The sequence below is a fragment of the Schistocerca piceifrons genome, unplaced genomic scaffold (assembly GCF_021461385.2).
Source record: "Schistocerca piceifrons isolate TAMUIC-IGC-003096 unplaced genomic scaffold, iqSchPice1.1 HiC_scaffold_943, whole genome shotgun sequence".
Taxonomy (NCBI): Eukaryota; Metazoa; Arthropoda; class Insecta; order Orthoptera; family Acrididae; genus Schistocerca; species Schistocerca piceifrons.
The window spans coordinates 1090001-1097500 of record NW_025729216.1 but is presented as its reverse complement, the minus strand read 5'-3'; the positions used below and the strand labels follow the sequence as shown (position 1 = coordinate 1097500).

The 7500-nt window shown below is 56.1% G+C and overlaps 2 non-coding genes and 1 pseudogene across 2 annotated transcripts; all 3 read right to left on the bottom strand.

Moving 5' to 3' along the window:
* The window catches only part of LOC124772549, a 4756-nt pseudogene extending 3213 nt beyond the window's left edge, over positions 1-1543 (bottom strand).
* Positions 1544-1731: 188 nt separating this feature from the next.
* Positions 1732-1886, bottom strand: LOC124772636. The gene has a single exon (XR_007014105.1). It is a non-coding gene; the product is annotated as a 5.8S ribosomal RNA (ribosomal RNA).
* A 351-nt stretch (positions 1887-2237) lies between these two features.
* Positions 2238-4146, bottom strand: LOC124772944. The gene has a single exon (XR_007014395.1). It is a non-coding gene; the product is annotated as a small subunit ribosomal RNA (ribosomal RNA).
* Between the last annotated feature and the right edge of the window lie 3354 nt (positions 4147-7500).

Genomic DNA, 7500 nt, shown 5'->3' with positions numbered 1-7500 from the left:
CATGGTTTCCCATGAGCGTCGATTCGGGCGCCTTAACTCGGCGTTTGGTTCATCCCACAGCGCCAGTTCTGCTTACCAAAAGTGGCCCACTTGGCACTCCGATCCGAGTCGTTTGCTCGCGGCTTCAGCATATCAAGCAAGCCGGAGATCTCACCCATTTAAAGTTTGAGAATAGGTTGAGGTCGTTTCGGCCCCAAGGCCTCTAATCATTCGCTTTACCGGATGAGACTCGTACGAGCACCAGCTATCCTGAGGGAAACTTCGGAGGGAACCAGCTACTAGATGGTTCGATTAGTCTTTCGCCCCTATACCCAGCTCCGACGATCGATTTGCACGTCAGAATCGCTACGGACCTCCATCAGGGTTTCCCCTGACTTCGTCCTGGCCAGGCATAGTTCACCATCTTTCGGGTCCCAACGTGTACGCTCTAGGTGCGCCTCACCTCGCAATGAGGACGAGACGCCCCGGGAGTGCGGAGGCCGCCGCCCCGTGAAGGGCGGGGAAGCCCCATCCTCCCTCGGCCCGCGCAAGGCGAGACCTTCACTTTCATTACGCCTTTAGGTTTCGTACAGCCCAATGACTCGCGCACATGTTAGACTCCTTGGTCCGTGTTTCAAGACGGGTCGTGAAATTGTCCAAAGCTGAAGCGCCGCTGACGGGAGCGATTATTCCGCCCGAGAGCATCCCGAGCCAACAGCGGCGCGGGTCCGGGGCCGGGCCAGGTAGGTCCGTCATCCGGGAAGAACCGCGCGCGCTTGCCGGGAGCCCGAGCGCCCAAAGGGGCGAATCGACTCCTCCAGATATACCGCCGGGCAGCCAGCCAGGACACCGGGGCTCTGCCCAACAGACGCGAACCGAGGCCCGCGGAAGGACAGGCTGCGCACCCGGGCCGTAGGCCGGCACCCAGCGGGTCGCGACGTCCTACTAGGGGAGAAGTGCGGCCCACCGCACACCGGAACGGCCCCACCCCGCGGCGAGTGGAAAGGCAACCGGACACGACCCCGCCGCGGATTGCTCCGCGCGGGCGGCCGGCCCCATCTGCCGAGGGCGGAGGCCAGTGGCCGGATGGGCGTGAATCTCACCCGTTCGACCTTTCGGACTTCTCACGTTTACCCCAGAACGGTTTCACGTACTTTTGAACTCTCTCTTCAAAGTTCTTTTCAACTTTCCCTCACGGTACTTGTTCGCTATCGGTCTCGTGGTCATATTTAGTCTCAGATGGAGTTTACCACCCACTTGGAGCTGCACTCTCAAGCAACCCGACTCGAAGGAGAGGTCCCGCCGACGCTCGCACCGGCCGCTACGGGCCTGGCACCCTCTACGGGCCGTGGCCTCATTCAAGTTGGACTTGGGCTCGGCGCGAGGCGTCGGGGTAGTGGACCCTCCCAAACACCACATGCCACGACAGGCGGCAGCCTGCGGGGTTCGGTGCTGGACTCTTCCCTGTTCGCTCGCCGCTACTGGGGGAATCCTTGTTAGTTTCTTTTCCTCCGCTTAGTAATATGCTTAAATTCAGCGGGTAGTCTCGCCTGCTCTGAGGTCGTTGTACGAGGTGTCGCACGCCACACCGCCAGCCGGCTGTGCACGCTACCGAGAAAGTACCGGTATGCGAACCGCCAGGCGACGGGCGCGCATCGCACGTTTGAGGAGACGCGGCCGGCCCCACAGGCGGCCGCGACACTCCCAGGTCTGCGAAGCGGGGCAAACGCCGCGCGCTTCAGTATACGTAGCCGACCCTCAGCCAGACGTGGCCCGGGAACGGAATCCATGGACCGCAATGTGCGTTCGAAACGTCGATGTTCATGTGTCCTGCAGTTCACATGTCGACGCGCAATTTGCTGCGTTCTTCATCGACCCACGAGCCGAGTGATCCACCGTCCTGGGTGATCTTTTCTCAGTTTCCGCCGCCTCTTTCGAGACGGTCGCATAGGCGGGAGTGAGGCGTGTGGCGGCCCCTGTTCCAGCGTTCTGTGTCCAACGGCCTCACGGCCGACGGGCGTCGTACGGCTCCACACCGGAGCGGACAGGCACTCGGGCGAAAGTCATTCAAAACCGGCGCCAGGCGCCAGGTGCCGCACGCCAGCCGCTCCAGCGCTTCAGCGCTCGTACCACACAACATTGCCGCTAGTTTTGAGAGGCACGCGTGGTTCCGCACGCGGCGCACGGCTACTGCGAGCCGTACAGGTAGCGTGTTGCGCGACACGACACGCACATCGAAAGACATGCAGTCTAGTCGGTAATGATCCTTCCGCAGGTTCACCTACGGAAACCTTGTTACGACTTTTACTTCCTCTAAATGATCAAGTTTGGTCATCTTTCCGGTAGCATCGGCAACGACAGAGTCAATGCCGCGTACCAGTCCGAAGACCTCACTAAATCATTCAATCGGTAGTAGCGACGGGCGGTGTGTACAAAGGGCAGGGACGTAATCAACGCGAGCTTATGACTCGCGCTTACTGGGAATTCCTCGTTCATGGGGAACAATTGCAAGCCCCAATCCCTAGCACGAAGGAGGTTCAGCGGGTTACCCCGACCTTTCGGCCTAGGAAGACACGCTGATTCCTTCAGTGTAGCGCGCGTGCGGCCCAGAACATCTAAGGGCATCACAGACCTGTTATTGCTCAATCTCGTGCGGCTAGAAGCCGCCTGTCCCTCTAAGAAGAAAAGTAATCGCTGACAGCACGAAGGATGTCACGCGACTAGTTAGCAGGCTAGAGTCTCGTTCGTTATCGGAATTAACCAGACAAATCGCTCCACCAACTAAGAACGGCCATGCACCACCACCCACCGAATCAAGAAAGAGCTATCAATCTGTCAATCCTTCCGGTGTCCGGGCCTGGTGAGGTTTCCCGTGTTGAGTCAAATTAAGCCGCAGGCTCCACTCCTGGTGGTGCCCTTCCGTCAATTCCTTTAAGTTTCAGCTTTGCAACCATACTTCCCCCGGAACCCAAAAGCTTTGGTTTCCCGGAGGCTGCCCGCCGAGTCATCGGAGGAACTGCGGCGGATCGCTGGCTGGCATCGTTTATGGTTAGAACTAGGGCGGTATCTGATCGCCTTCGAACCTCTAACTTTCGTTCTTGATTAATGAAAACATACTTGGCAAATGCTTTCGCTTCTGTTCGTCTTGCGACGATCCAAGAATTTCACCTCTAACGTCGCAATACGAATGCCCCCGCCTGTCCCTATTAATCATTACCTCGGGTTCCGAAAACCAACAAAATAGAACCGAGGTCCTATTCCATTATTCCATGCACACAGTATTCAGGCGGGCTTGCCTGCTTTAAGCACTCTAATTTGTTCAAAGTAAACGTGCCGGCCCACCGAGACACTCAATAAAGAGCACCCTGGTAGGATTTCAACGGGGTCCGCCTCGGGACGCACGAGCACGCACGGGGCGGTCGCACGCCTTCAGCTCGCCCCACCTGCAGGACGTCCCACGATACATGCCAGTTAAACACCGACGGGCGGTGAACCAACAGCGTGGGACACAAATCCAACTACGAGCTTTTTAACCGCAACAACTTTAATATACGCTATTGGAGCTGGAATTACCGCGGCTGCTGGCACCAGACTTGCCCTCCAATAGATACTCGTTAAAGGATTTAAAGTGTACTCATTCCGATTACGGGGCCTCGGATGAGTCCCGTATCGTTATTTTTCGTCACTACCTCCCCGTGCCGGGAGTGGGTAATTTGCGCGCCTGCTGCCTTCCTTGGATGTGGTAGCCGCTTCTCAGGCTCCCTCTCCGGAATCGAACCCTGATTCCCCGTTACCCGTTACAACCATGGTAGGCGCAGAACCTACCATCGACAGTTGATAAGGCAGACATTTGAAAGATGCGTCGCCGGTACGAGGACCGTGCGATCAGCCCAAAGTTATTCAGAGTCACCAAGGCAAACGGACCGGACGAGCCGACCGATTGGTTTTGATCTAATAAAAGCGTCCCTTCCATCTCTGGTCGGGACTCTGTTTGCATGTATTAGCTCTAGAATTACCACAGTTATCCAAGTAACGTGGGTACGATCTAAGGAACCATAACTGATTTAATGAGCCATTCGCGGTTTCACCTTAATGCGGCTTGTACTGAGACATGCATGGCTTAATCTTTGAGACAAGCATATGACTACTGGCAGGATCAACCAGGGAGCTGCGTCAACTAGAGCTGAGCAGCCGGCCGCCCGGGAGTGTGTCCCGGGGGCCCGCGCGAACACGCAAGCGTCCGCTCAATCATTCTGCAAACAGGAGGAGGCTGAGCTCCCCTGCACAATACACCTCGAAACCCTCTCAGGTCCCGGCGGCGCGCAGCGCCGTCCCAAGTACTTGGTCGGGTTCGAGAGAGGCGCAATCGCCCGGAGTTAGGCGAGTAGACGCTTTCGGTGCGACCACCCGTGCTCCCAACTGAGCTTGCCGCTGCCGACAGAGGCCCGGGAGCGTGCTGTCGTGGCATTGCCGGCGGGAGACAACACGCGCCACCTACGGTGACCGGCAGCTCCAACGCCAGCGCCACAGAAGGACAAAAGCCCCACTTGGGTGCCGAAGCGAACTCTCCCAGCACAGCGCACGCGCCAACACATCCGCACAGCTGCGATACAAACCACCAGCGAGAACCGCTGGGGCGACCGAGCAGCAGACGGCGTCGCGGCGCCGAGCGCCGGGCGGCGGCGCATCCTCAACGCACACAGTCCTCAATCGGACCAGCACACTGAAGATGTCCACCGCGCTTCGCACCGGGCCCGCGAGGACCTACTTTGGCCGCACGGCGCCGCGCGCAGGGTGCGCCGGCGCGCAGCTGCGACGCCTGCCGCGTCCGTCGGCCGGCGCGCCTGCCACTGGCCGCCCCCACCAGCCGGCTGTAGCGCGTGCGCCCACGCACCGCGCGGCCAGCACGCCGGGAGGCGCCCCCTCACCGGCCGGGGACGGTCCCACCCAGCCACCGCCGCGTATCGCTTCACACCCAGATGCCGTTCAGTTTCGTCGGCATGGTGGGTATCGCTGGAACAACCGGTTAGTACCTCAACCTATCGTCGCCATCACCGATTCACCCCTAGCGAGAACAACCGCACCACAACAGGTTACCATTTCTTCATTTGCGTAACTTCACCAGAAAACGCAGGCGTCCATCGCCATTTGCAACTTCAACGATTATTGCATGCCTGTGTCAGGTGTCACGCCACACTACGTCTGCCCACATACACGCAACAAAATGTGCACGCCTAGACAATACGTGGAAGGTGGCCCCCGTACGTATGCGATGTCCATTGCTCGAACGACTGTCAACCGGCCTCTGTAGCATGTCGCAGATATGGAACGCGGTGCACCATGCCATCACGGTGTGTGAGGAGAGACGACTAGGTCCGAATACATCAACAGACAGCTCATGCTGATCGCCATCCACGGCGTCCGTTCCTCCCACACGTCTCTATGGCGTACCACACTGCAATCCAGCTCTCATAGGGAGACGACACGTAGCTGCGTGCACAATATTTGCACTGTATGGTCCGCCGTTTTTGGGCGCAGTCGTTGTACGGTCACACATGTGCCACGATGTATCATTCAGTACATAAGGACGAATGTGCAGTACAGATTGTGGTTCACGCGTACGACATCAGCGGACAGTTGACACAGGCCGCACCACAACGTAGCCTGCGTACGTCGCATGCGAAGGGCATTGAACATGCAAACTTGTCACCAACCAGCTTGCGAAGGCAGGGGGCAAGGTGGGGACGTGGGGACGTGGGGAGGGGTGGGGGGGGGGGGGCGGCATGTACGTCCTGCTGCCATCCACATTACAGTGTACAGCAGGAGCATGTGGAAAGTCAGCAAGACTTGCAAGGTGTTTAACATGAAGCGATACACAGGGGAGCGGGCAGTGCGAGTAGCGAACTATATTGCGAGGGTTGCGGGTGGGCAACACTACACTAATTGAACGAGTCGTATAACAATTACAGAGCAGGTTTAGGCGACAACGTGGGTTACGTTAGCGGACAACGTGGGTTAGGTTAGGGGACAACATGGGTTAGGTTAGGGGACAACATGGGTTAGGTTAAGGCACAACATGGGTTAGGTTAAGGCACAACATGGGTTAGGTTAGGGGACAACATGGGTTAGGTTAGGGGACAACATGGGTTAGGTTAGGGGACAACATGGGTTAGGTTAGGGGACAACATGGGTTAGGTTAGGGGACAACATGGGTTAGGTTAGGGGACAACATGGGTTAGGTTAGGGGACAACATGGGTTAGGTTAGGGGACAACATGGGTTAGGTTAGGGGACAACATGGGTTAGGTTAGGGGACAACATGGGTTAGGTTAGGGGACAACATGGGTTAGGTTAGGGTACAACATGGGTTAGGTTAAGGTACAACATGGGTTAGGTTAAGGTACAACATGGGTTAGGTTAAGGTACAACATGGGTTAGGTTAAGGTACAACATGGGTTAGGTTAAGGTACAACATGGGTTAGGTTAAGGCACAACATGGGTTAGGTTAAGGCACAACATGGGTTAGGTTAAGGCACAACATGGGTTAGGTTAAGGCACAACATGGGTTAGGTTAAGGCACAACATGGGTTAGGTTAAGGCACAACATGGGTTAGGTTAAGGCACAACATGGGTTAGGTTAAGGCACAACATGGGTTAGGTTAAGGCACAACATGGGTTAGGTTAAGGCACAACATGGGTTAGGTTAAGGCACAACATGGGTTAGGTTAAGGCACAACATGGGTTAGGTTAAGGCATAACATGGGTTAGGTTAAGGCACAACATAGGTTAGGTTAAGGTACAACATAGGTTAGGTTAGGTTACACGTTGTTGTAAGGAAAGGTGTAGGGGGGGGGGGGGGCGGGGGCGGCACGTTCGTTGATAGTGATTATAGTAAGTGAATGCTTGTGACATGATGAGATTTGTCACGTCAGGATGCACCTTTGGCTTATTAGAGGCGGCGCTCCAATTCTATGCTTGTGTCAGACCTGTGTCTTTGACTCAGGTCATTGTTTGTGGGCTGTGACAGGAGGTACTATTGTGATGTTGGGTGCACCGTTGTATAGGACATGTGTGGGTATTGGTGCCTTATCTGCGCAATGGTGGATGTCGAAAGGGGGGGATATTCTATTTTCCGCATGGACCTCCTGGTCTGGTTGTGATAGTGTGGATTGTGTAATGTGGCGGAGAGGATGCACTGGATGTTGTTCCATGCTGGTGCTTACATATTGTATGTGCGCCCGTTAGAAGCAGAGAGTGGTGCGTGATGAGAGTGTCTGGCTGACGTGTGGTTCCCATTGTGGGCACACTCTTTCAGCATGTATACGGACAGTTGTATATATATTCTGTAATTTGATGGCTCTGCATTGATTACTAATCAGCGCCGTGTGTACGGGTAATCTGGTTCCAGTCCAAAATGTTCCATCTGTGTACATTAGTGACAAAGACTCCCCCCATGCAGTGGGGCTCGGTCTGTTATAACTCTTCCGCGTAATATATTTGCCCCACGTTTTTGCGACTGCGA